This window comes from Anas acuta, chromosome 3 (genome assembly GCF_963932015.1).
Source record: "Anas acuta chromosome 3, bAnaAcu1.1, whole genome shotgun sequence".
Lineage (NCBI taxonomy): Eukaryota > Metazoa > Chordata > Aves > Anseriformes > Anatidae > Anas > Anas acuta.
In genome coordinates this window covers 84,417,369-84,429,456 of record NC_088981.1, presented here as the reverse complement: position 1 = coordinate 84,429,456, position 12,088 = coordinate 84,417,369, and the positions used below count along the sequence as shown (strand labels likewise).

Below are 12,088 nucleotides of genomic sequence, written 5' to 3'. Positions count from 1 at the left end.
ATGAATTTGATATAATCTGGAAGGCTGGAGGACTTTCCAGAATACTGGGAAATTGCTACAAAAAACAGTGTGCTTCCCTAGGAGTGACAACCTGATATGAGGGTTAAAAAGAGGACCACAACCTACAGGGAGTGTGTGGCTATGTGCATCACTGCCTTATCAACATCACCTTTATCATTTATAAATATTCAAAACTTATAAAGCAGACAAGTGTTAGAATTTGGCTTTTAAAAACAATAAGCGTTGGATTGTTTTTACTTACCTTCTAATTTATCTTTGGAGAAAATTAGTGTTGTGCTTTTGAGTTTTTCACTGCAACCAGTAAGACTAATAGCTGTTTATGGACTTTTTTCTTTCTGAAATAAAGGATTTATCTCCTGTAACCACTTGTTTCCAGGAATGAAGGCTTTGACTGAAAAAAATAACCACTGCACAACTTGAGATCTATTGTTCCCCATAGAGAGCTGGCAACTCCAAAACGCAGTGCACCTTTCCAGAAATAAGAGGAAAATTGGAACTACGTAGGGGTTTTATCAGATAATATAAAAGAAAACAGAAGTGTTATCATACTTGTTAGTAGGCACAGAGAAAAACAGGAGCTGCTTGGTAACCAAGCACCTCCTGTACTTTAGGGCTGTTCAGAACCTGGGATTGTTTCCAGTGTTACCTTTAGTCACCTCCAGTGCTGGACCTGAGGATTTTCTAATACACATTGGCCCTCAGAAATCTGGGGACAATGATGAAGACAAAGAGAGATGGTATCTGTGAAGCAAGGGGGTATATTAAGCTTTCGTCTCTATGCCTGGGCAACTCAGAAAGGGTTGAACTAAAAACATATGGGGACAGCTCAGGACCTCCTGATGAAATGCACAAAATATCAGAGATAATAAAAAGACATTCAGTTGACTCTCTACACCACCAGGTAAGTGTCTATTCACCCTTGAAAACAAATAGAACAGAACAGAAGTCAAAATATAGCCTAATGGTCTTTTTAGCATACATAATTTCTGATAAGTTTTACATAGTTTTCTTCTACAACCTAAATAGAAAATGGGTTTTAAGCTCTGAATGGGGGTGTTGCATGTGGTGAAGGTGTTGTGTGATTATTACCTTCCAGCAGCTCCATAGCACTGACTTTCACACGTCACCACCACTTGGGATGCCTAGGAAGAGGACAGTCACCTACCTATTATGCTGTCTGGATGCATGGTAGAGCCTAATTCAGTTTGACTGCCACATCAAAATGCAGCTTGTGCTAGATGCTAATGACAGGCTTCTGCAATTCAATGCTTTCAACAACAATTTATTATCTTGGATAGAATCTAGCAGGGCACAAGGCATTTTATTCATGAGAATATACTGTAATAAAGGAGAAATACCATCAAAATGCAACTGCTGTGTTCATGACGAATCTGAGGGGGCTTCCACCTATTTAAAATTTTAATACTTTTTTAGAGCTCCCAGCAGCACTAGTGACTAAAAAGTAGGAAAATGGCTCCTAGAGCACACAAAAGGGCAAGGACATTCAGGCAAGGTGACAAAGCGGGAAGAAAACCAAGAAGTCTGTTGGTCCTCCAGGCAGAGCAGCACTCACTCCCATCACGGGATTCAGCTCACAAGTACAGGGCTACCACTTGCCAGCCTTCTCCACTACCATGTATTTATGTCAGGGTTTTATTCTGTTCAGTAAACAGAACATATTTAAAGATGAAGCATACTGGATATATATACAGAACACATAGCAATGGTTTTGCCAGCTAGATACAGGCTCAAACTGATCTCTGGTACCTGCAGGAGACTCACACACTATTTGGCAGCAGCATAGCTCACTCCCACGCTGCGGACACCCAAACTGGGACCAATGGCATGGCCAAGATGGCTTAAGCATCACTCCATAGACTGCAGAGGAACACATCCATGAATAATATGACAGCAGGGTGGCAATTGCTGAGGAAAAAGTGAAAAAAATAACAGTGGGCAATCACCTCCTCAGCCCCCATAGCATCACTGTTTGCTGTTTACAAGTCAGCTCCTGCCATGGGCCTGTGCAGTGCAAAGTACCTGGAAAGAATATGAGAGATGTGAAATCAATATAATGAAATGTGGATTTCTAATCCTTGTATCTCCATACTTGTAAAACAGCCTGCCTCAGTGAAATTCAAATAAAAAGAATGGCCTCTTCTTTAAGCTTTTAATAGCTTCTTTTATATATATATATAAAAAATAATATTAAAAAGAAAGAGGTAACATGAAATTGTCTAAATGGAGATACAATTTTGTCTTGCCTGATACTCGAGTTGAACACTAATGACATCTCAAGAGTCCCATCTTAATTCCAGTCAAACCAAAATCATAATTAATTACTTCAGGAGGCTACTAAATGCCCACAGCACTGAAAAGTCTGTGGAAATCACTTCAGTGCTTCTGTGCCTTAAGTACAAAATCGCAAACATGTAAATGATTAACCAGGTCTTGTCAGTTTTCCATGGAGAGACCGGCTTCTCCCAAAATTTCCTGCAAAGCCTCATTCTCCCAGTGTGCAAGCACATACACACACTCTTTGGATGAAGGGGTTGCCACAGCATTGATTTTATGAAGCAACACGCAACAAAACCCATTAGAGAATATTGGGAGAAGTTGTTGGAGCAGGGGGATCCACCCCAGTTCAAACCACTAGGGTTAGTAAGTTCATGATGCACTTTTGGTGAAACCATCCACAATCAATTACTGAAGTATAAATAGGAGCGTGGGAAGCAACCCCCTTTAAATAAACCAGTGATGCACTTGGAGCAAGGTCCTTTGAGGAAAACTATTCCTTACGTTCCTATCCATGAGAGAACTGGCTCCTGTAAACTTAAATTCCTGTGCAGTCCTGGGGGCTTAAGAACCAGCTTTGATCACTTTTCTCACTGTGGCAGCTCTCTGGTTAAATAAGAGGCCTTTAAAGTAAAGAAGGGATAGTATGAAATGCAACATCTCCCTTTAAGGAAAATACTGTTTGACAAGAGTTGCTAGTGAAAGCGATGAGATACATTCAGGTAATTCAGAGATGCGTTCAGATTGCTCAGACACTAACTCATGTTTGCTGCAGTCGCAGCCTCAGGTAGAAGCCCTTAAGATTTAAGAGCATTGCTGAGTTTTTCAGAAACGCCATGTTAACATTTTCCACCAGCTCGCCTCCCAGAGTCTCACATTTTACAGCTGAGGCAGGAGAGCCTGCAGACCTATTGGGACCACTAGCAGTGCTGCCTGCTGCCCAGTCCTGTCCCCATGCTGGGGGTGGCACTTGCCCAGCCCCGCGTTTCAGCTGCTCACCAGAGCGCTGCCTTGGGACTGCCTTTGGCACGGAACACTGCACAAACTGGGCTGACACAACTCTCTTCTTTTCCATCACACAGCTTCTGTCACGCGCCAGTTGAAAGCAGCACACAAAACAAAGACCAACTATTATGTAAAAGAAAGGAAAAAAAATATCTTAGGGCTTAGATTTAAATCTTTAAGCAATTACCAGGAAATCAGACTGACTGTACAGGAGAGATAACCTTAGAAGCATGATGCCTGTGTTCATTTCTTTGAGTTGCATTTTGTTCTAATAACCTGGTAAAACAAAGTATGAAATAAATTCTGGCAAATGAGCAGGTTATTTCATATTAAATTAACCAGTATTTAATAACTGCTTGTTTCAGATACTGTCTCCTTTTATAAGCAAGGTTTTTGAATGTTCAGAGTATATGTATTTCCAACCCTCAAAAGGTTTCTTTTGTCATTTGACAGAAATTCAACCTGCATTGGAGCACGAGAGCAGGAAACCAACACAACAGAATTCCCTCCCAGAAGATATTTAAATTTTATGTAATAAGCAAGGCCTATGACAAAAGTATGTGTAATGTAATGTAATTGTGTCATTTCTCAAAGTTTTACATAATGATTTTCTGTTTCTAAATTGTACTTCATTACTAGGAGCAGGAGAAGGTAATTGTTCTCTGGGTGCTGCTGATAGCTCCTAAGGGTACAATCAATCCTGCTGAGACACATAATTCATGCACTGTTTGCTTCTGATACAGCTACATTTACGAAAGCAGTGCTGTGATTAGATTCCTCTGGAATAAATGTGCCTATAAATCCTTGTGTTGCGAGTATTTCTAAAAACTACATCCACTAAAGGACTTGGGCCACTAGCATAAGGCTGAGACAGAGCTAACAGGTCTCCAACCTAATCGTAATTCAATAAATAAACAAATAAATCTCATCTATTGCTTAACCCTGGGCACAGTTTCACTCACACAGCACCTTCCTAACTCCAGTCCACTGGTGCCTGAGGCACTGCTCCAGCTCCTGCTCAGCACGGACTATCTGAGCTTTTCCTACAGAAAGGAAAACAGTCGGGGCATTGAACCCTCTTCTGCTAAGCTTTTGGAAAGATTGAATCTGATAGGTATTTAACACAGCACAAGCAGAATCGGATGTCTTCACAAAATGCAACTAGGGACGCTCTTATGAAAAATAGTTGTCACTTTAGCTGTCAGCAGGTGATCAAGAAGGGAGATTGCTCTCTGAAACACCTCAAGCCAGAGGAGAACAGGGTTCTTAGCTACCATGGGCTAAACACCGCCCTACGTTATAATCCAGGTACACACAGAAATTACACAAATAGAGCAGAGGGTCAGGTTCATCTCTCCAAAATAAGACATCTGCATTGGAGCTAGCTGGAGAAAGATCAGTGTTTTAGGGAATAATTCATCTTACTTAAGGAAAGTACCTAAAACTCATGATGTGTTTCACTCCTTAGGGTTGTGATTCCCATACCAACTGTAATGGGAGCCCCCAAAGCTAAATCAGATGTAAATGTATGCACTGCAGGCTGCTAAAGTTAGCTGAAATCAGTCTTGCACTAAGCATATATTAATAATTTAACTAACCAGAAACACAGACAAAAGTGAGTCGATGCATTGTTTTAATATTATTTATGTTACCATTGGGCTGAGCAGAGAGCAGAAAGATTAAATACTGAAAAGGCATACATCTTTCCTAACCATGGAGAAAGTCATATTTAAAAATATATATCCTTGTATCATATTGATTTCCATCAATTCCACATAGGCCATTAATATAAAGAAACCAAATTCTGAAGTCAATAATTAAAAATAAATAAAAATAAAAAATAAAAGATAAAAGAATGGGAGCCTTGATGAGCCTATAGGACTCCTATGAGAGTCATAAGAGTTTCACATGAGGCTGTGTAGCCACTAAAGTTCAAATTGGGTTCCATGGACACAAATATAATCAAATTGTTTCAGTCATTTCTGAATCAGCTTTGAAAAAGATGTATTTTTTTTCATCTTCCAGTATAGTCAGATTCTCAGAGCTTTCCTCCCATTTGCAACCAGGCTGTATAGTGCTCGGGTAGGTACATCTGTGCTGAGTTGTTCTTTCCACCACTGCCTGTTTCCAACATGCACGTAATTTAAGAAAAGACCACCAATATGAAGGCATATTTCCATTGTTTTTACACGATATGGCAGCATGACACCTCAATGCAGAACTTATTGAGTCTTTACGGACAGTATTATATTGAAAACTTTTAATAATTCCCTTTATTAGCCAGACATCATGTATGCAGGCCATCCACATGAAGACAGACCGAAGAATATGTGATTTTTGCCTGGTGCAGTGATCTGTTCATATCTTTACATTTGCAAAATTGATACCAAGATTTCCAAAATGATGACAGGAATTTTTTTATCCTTTAAAGCAAATCAGAACTACACACCCTGTGCATCACCTCTTGTTGACACTAGTCTCTAATTTTGAATATGTCCTCCCCACCCCATGAATCTTGCCAGTAAACCTTTCACTTTCTTTGGTACATAGTCTGACTTCCAGGACAGCATCACTGACTGTTTTCCGAGTGTTCAATTAGCTGGTACTTCAGACAGGCACATAAAGTAGTTTTCCTGCAAATGAGCCATTTAAGAAGAGCCAAAGATGATAACTATCAAATGTCATGGGAAAAAAAAAATAATAATAAGAGAAAAAGAGAGAGAGAGAGAGAGAGAGAGAGAGAGAAGAGAAATAACAAAACCAAAGGGAAATGATCAGGAAATCCCCACTAGAAGAAACAAAGATAAACAATCCTTAACTGAAAGAAAGCAGGACTCAAAGACCAGCACTCACATTTCTTTGTTTTGAGCTCTGTTTTCTTCCTGAGCACAGACCAGCTGTGGCATAGCTAATGTTGGCTGTGGTCATCTTTCATGGTCTAATTGTTGCCCACATTTGTAGCTGCATAGGGCACAACCCTGGGCCACAAAACAGCCTAACCTGGTGTAGGTGGAATAGAGCATGAAGTATATAGTATATATACAGTAAGGCACAAGGTATCTGAGCTCATCTGGCCATTTCACAGAAAGATGGGTTGTTTTTGTGCAGCCTCCATCTTTCAATGCTATCACAGCCTTGAGGCACATCAAGACTTTTCCCCTTTCTTTTTTTGATGTCTCACAGTTGCTTTAGCTCTAAATCAGACTCCTCCACACCCAGACATGTGTCTCCCAGCTTCAATCATCAGTGGCACATTCTCAAAAAAACTACTCAGTGAGGAGGAGGGCTTAATGTATTTGATTCCCAGTTTGACAGGTTGGGCCCTCTCAAAGCTCTCAGCAGTCTGCAGCAGTGATGCTGACAACAAGAAGCCAGGAGCACAAATATATATTAAAAAAACAGCACTGGGTAATCAAATACAGGTAATAATTTTCCTCACCCAGCAAACAAGAAAAATTAAAAACCTCAGAGGTACACCTGTGAACCCCTGGATCATATTCAGTAACCTACTGTTATCTTCCTTCCAAATCCAGACTTATGAAGGCTAATTGTGCTCATCCCAGTTAATACACTGCAACCCCAAGTAGGACTAAGGAGGACTCTGAAATTTAGCTTCTGAGATCTCAGATGGTAATTGTCAGTCCCATGTAGGAAAAGGAAGGATAATGCCTATCTCTGCCATCTGTCCAGTATCAGCAGTGCACAGTAGCTCCAATACAATACCAGATCCAGTTGGGCTCCTTAATATAAACAGGACCACAAAGACATAAAACTTTATTAACTTACCCCACCCCTCTGTATTGTGCAACTGTAGACCAGAAGGGAGCTGAAGGCTGAAATGGTTTAATGAGAGATGACCTGGACTGGAAGGAGACAGACTGGGCATCCTCCTGAGGTCGCTGAAATCTCTATCTCCTGTGACTGCTCACTGGTTCAAGTAGTGTAGCTCCTATCTGTACACCTAACTTTAGGCTTCAACCTATTAAAGGAGCTAATTTAAAATAGACAAGAAAACATGTCCCAGACTTCCATTCATCTGGAGGATGTCTCCCTCTTTAAAAAGAAGGTCTATTCACTTAGCACTTAAGCGACATTCCTAAGCCATGCTCAGGCACTACCTTCCTTAGGAAAGTTACAGTACTGATTATTTTCACTAGAAGTTTGTAATATTTATCATTTTCACCTGGATTTTTTTTTTTTTTTTTGATGTCAAGACCCTTAGCAAAGGTAAACAGCTGCAAAATAAACCTTTAAAGAAGTGCAGTTCAGCATACAATGGTTTCAGTTCAAGGGACATTAAAGTTCCAGCCCCACCAGACCAGGCTGCCCAAAGCCCCATCCAACCTGGCCTTGAACACTTCCAGGGATGGGACATCCACAGCCTCTCTGCGCAACCTGTGCCAGTGCCTCACCACTATCAGAGTAAAGGATTTCTTCCAAATATCTAATCTAAATCCACACTTTTTAAGTTTAAAGCCTTTACTCCTTGTTCTGTCACTACATGTCTTATAAAGTCCCTTCACAGCTTTCCTGTAGGCCTCCTTTACATACTGAAGGCCACTGTAAGGTCTGCCTGGAGGCTTCTCTTCTCCAAGCTGAACAACCCCAGCTCCCCCAACCTGTCTTCGTAGGAGAGGTGCTCCAGCCCTCTGGTCATCCTTATGGAGAATCACCTTCCTTGACCTGCTGGCCACACTTCCCTTTATGCAGCCCAGGATCCAGTTGGTTTTCTGAGCTGCAAGCACACATTACTGGCTCTTGTTGAGCTTCTCATTTACCATCATCCCCAAGTCCTTCTCATCAGGGCTGCTCTCAATCCATTCTCTGTCCAGCTCGTGTTTGTTCTTGGGATTGCCCCAACGTATGTGCAAGAACTTACACTTGGTGCAGTTCTAGTAACTATTTTTTGTATGAGAAATTGGTTATAAATGTATAATTTAGGGCTTCAAGGAAAATGTTAAAGCCGGGTATAAATTAACAACCTAATGCTGCTGTCACTGAAGTCTGTTAGAACATGACTGGATTCTAAATGACCACTGGAAGTTACCATTTCCCCACAGAAATTCAGTGAGCCAGGCATTATGCTAATTCTTCTCAGTTATTAAGGGCAGACATCCTTAATATCAATAGCTGCAAAATACTCCCACATATGGCAAGCTGTGTGAGTGTGCTTGGGGCATGATGGGGTGTGGGGTTGTATTTGAGCATGTAAGCATAGAAAGGTGTTTGGAGAAAGATTTCTTGTTGCTTATTATTTGTTATAAATAGCTTTATTACCCCAGAACCTAGAAACCCAATATCTCATAGAACCACAGAATGGTTTGGGTTGGAAGGGACCTTAAAGACCATCTAGTTACACCCCCCTGCCATGGGCAGGGACACCTCCCACCAGACCAGGCTGCCCAAAGCCCCATCCAGCCTGGCCTTGGACACCTCCAGGAATGGGACATCCACAGCTTCTCTGGGCAACCTGTGCCAGTGCCTCACCACCACCGAGCAAAGAATTTCCTCCCAACATCTAATCTAAATTTCCCCTCTTTCATTTTAAAATCATTCCCCCTTGTCCTGTCATTATCTGCCCAAGAAAAAAGTGTCTCTCTTTGTTTCTCTGTGTGACATGCTCTACAAAGCTGTAAGGCTGCTCTAACCACCCACAGCCTCAGCGAAGAGACAACAGAGCATTAAAGGTATATAAGAACCGATCAGACAGTATTGATTGGCCTGATAGACAACAACATCTGCATGCCAGCAGCCTCATCATCACTATGTCCTGGCAGAAATTACAGGCACAGAGAGCTGTTTTAAGGTGTCATCCAAGAGGAGATAACAAAGCTGTTCTGTACTTGCTTTCAGAAGCTATTCTGCAGCACATTGGCAACATGAGCTATATTGGTGCACTTTTGAAAACTGGTGAGCAGGCAGTCTTGACTTTCTGGGATGACTGAGTGTAGCAACTAACATCTTTAGTATGAATGAGAGATGCTAGCCTGGCTAATATGACTGATTATCTCTGCTTGCACATTTTAGTTACTGTGGATACCTTGTATGACACCACATGAGGAAGAGACACACCAGCAGCTTTGGTACCAGAACACAGATAACAACCTTAACACACCACTTCACCTTAGAGCTTGTAAGAAGGTGGTCATTTTAGGACAGACATGGTATCATCCTCCTTTGGCTATATTACTTCAATTCATAGCTTGCTTTTTTTTTAAAAAAAAAAAAAAAAAAATCTTCTGTACAGCACTGGAGAGCCTTAGGTTCCTACTGTAAATTGGGGATAATAATTGTCTTTTTTCTGTCTCGCTCATTTGAAGACAAGATCTGGGAGGCAGGCACTGTCTTTTAATATTCATGTGTGCAACAACTGTACAATAGAGCCCAGATACAGGCAAGGGCCCCTAGAAATTCCTTCAGTACAAGTAGTAAATGCAATAATAAGGTAATCCTACCTCTCAAAATATCTTCAACAAGTAGACATGGACTATAGTATTATCAGTCATGTCAGGAAGAACCTAATGGCAGTTTACCCACAAGACCTGTTCTTCTCACTCACTACTGGCACTCAGGGGTGCCTAATGGCATGTTAGAGGCAGAGCAACAAGAGAAGATCAATGTGACACAGAAAGAAAAAAACCTAACCCAGTGGTGTGTGGAGAAAGCATTCAATCAAGCACAGGGGAAGCAGCTGCTTTGTCATCTGCAAGGCTCTGTAAAATACCACAATCTAAAAAGAATAAAAGAATTTTAAAAATAGCACTCCATTTTCCCTTCTTTAAAGATTTTTCACCCCCATCATTTTCTCTTCTGCAAAGTTCTTCTCACCATCAAAGCATTTTAGCTTTAATATTAAAGTGACATATCACTTTCTTTGTCTTTCCTTTTATTTTAGGGGGAGGAGGGGATATGAATACTTTCCTTCATTGTTGGATTTATTTTCTTCAATCTAAAAATGGTTTTGAAATTCTAAGCAGGTTGAGAAGCTCTGGTAGAAATTCAACAACTTTCTATTTATTTTATAATTTAAAAAAAAATCTATTATATAAACCTCTATCATACTGTGCAAAGGACATTAACAAACCCTTTGCAGCTCTTGCACTGAAAGTCTTTCTGCAAGTAAAGCAGGACAATGGATAAAAGGAAGCTCACCTACCAGGATCCCAAGTCTGGTTGTCATACAAACACCTTCCTTCTGGCACAGACAGGCATCCTCACTTTGGCAGTAAGATATTCTTCTGCCATTTGTCACTCTGAACCTGGGTGAGTGTGGCAGTGGAGGGTTACCACTGCCTCTTAAACAGGCTCTGGAAAAACATAGCAGGCCAGACTACTCTTGGGGCAAGTCATTTGGTAATCCCTCTACTGGGACTTGAGTGGAAACAGCTGTAGGTAGGTTCACTTTTAAGGGTAAATCACTACTAAAGCATCATTCAAGACCTTACTCAGAGACCAAGGGATATTATACTGATGCAATGAGCAACACAAATGACTCAGAGATCAAACCATCCCCACTGGCAACTATAAAATGAATGGCTTAACAAGCAAATATTTTTATTAAAGGGAGAAAAACAAAAATGCCTCTAGCAGGCAGATAAACAGGGTAACAATAAGTAATCCTCAAAGCATAACTGTAATGTATAGCCTTTTCTTCTGCGGAGGGAACAGCTATGCCAGCTGGATGCCTTTCCACTTTTCTGCCAACCGTCACTCACAGGGCAAGACTTTGCAGCCTTTCAATGGCAAATTTCAGTTGGGCAAGCTGGTTTTGGGAAGCCCTTGCCTCTGCCCCAGCTGCTGCCCTTTGCCTGGGGCTGGGAGAGAGAGGAGCTTTGTGGTTCCTGTCCCTCTGCCACCACTCTGCCTGACCCCTGTGGTCTCTCTGATGGGTTCAGCTCTGGTGCCCTGGAGGCTATGGGCACAAACTGGAGCACAGGAGGTTCCCTCTGAACATCAGGCAGCACTTCTGTGCTGTGTGGATGATGGAGCACTGGCACAGGTTGTCCAGAGAGGCCGTGGGGTCTCCCTCCTTGGAGATCTTCAAAAGCCACCTGGACATGGTCCTGGGCAACCTGCTCTGGGTGGCCCTGCTTGAGCATGGCTGCCAGATATGCACATGACATGAACATATCTCAACATATCTGTGCCATTGGATATGGCACAGATATGCCCCTACATCTGGATGTGGGGAATATATGGGCCTATTTGGGCCCACCTCCCAGAGACATTAAGGGTGGCTTCTTGCATGAGTCACATACACAGCACTGAAATATTTGTGGGTTGTATAAGGGACCCAGCTGGAAATTGCCAGCTCAGGCCCCTGCTTCCTGACTAGCCCATACAGAAAGCAGACATCCCTCACCTATGAGAGCAAAGGCACCCAGCAAACAGCCCTCAGGGCAAGATGACGTGATGATGGCTTTCCCGTGTCTCCAGAAAAGCATCTTCTGCGTGGCAGGCAAAGAGGAAACACGCGGGGGAGAAGGCAGGAGCCACATGTGGGAGTCCCCTAGCAGAAGTGAGAATAAACACTTGCAGCCAGATGCCCAAACACAGTCACGATGCTGGGACTGGAAAGGAAACAAGAAAACTCAATTAGTGTCATACTTTTTCTTTCCTTTCTTTTTTCACAGGTCCAGGAGCTCCCAGGGGGGTGAGAGTGTAGCATCCACAAAGCCTAGGCAATATTGTGTTTTATCAAGGGCAGAATAAAAAAGAATTTAAGGATTCTCAGTTTCCAATGGGAAAATCATCCCTGTCTTTTATT

At 41.8% G+C, this 12,088-nt stretch overlaps 1 long non-coding RNA gene across 2 annotated transcripts; it reads right to left on the bottom strand.

Annotated features, from left to right (window-relative positions):
• Nucleotides 1-667: 667 nt before the first annotated feature.
• On the bottom strand, nt 668-10,699 carry LOC137853067 (uncharacterized). 2 transcript variants are annotated; one of them, XR_011094211.1, is made up of 4 exons: nt 10,478-10,699; nt 1,986-2,061; nt 1,789-1,899; nt 668-762 (listed from the first exon to the last, which is right to left on the bottom strand). It is a non-coding gene; the product is annotated as an uncharacterized lncRNA (long non-coding RNA). The 2 variants fall into 2 exon arrangements; XR_011094212.1 differs by lacking the exon at nt 1,789-1,899.
• Nucleotides 10,700-12,088: the final 1,389 nt, after the last annotated feature.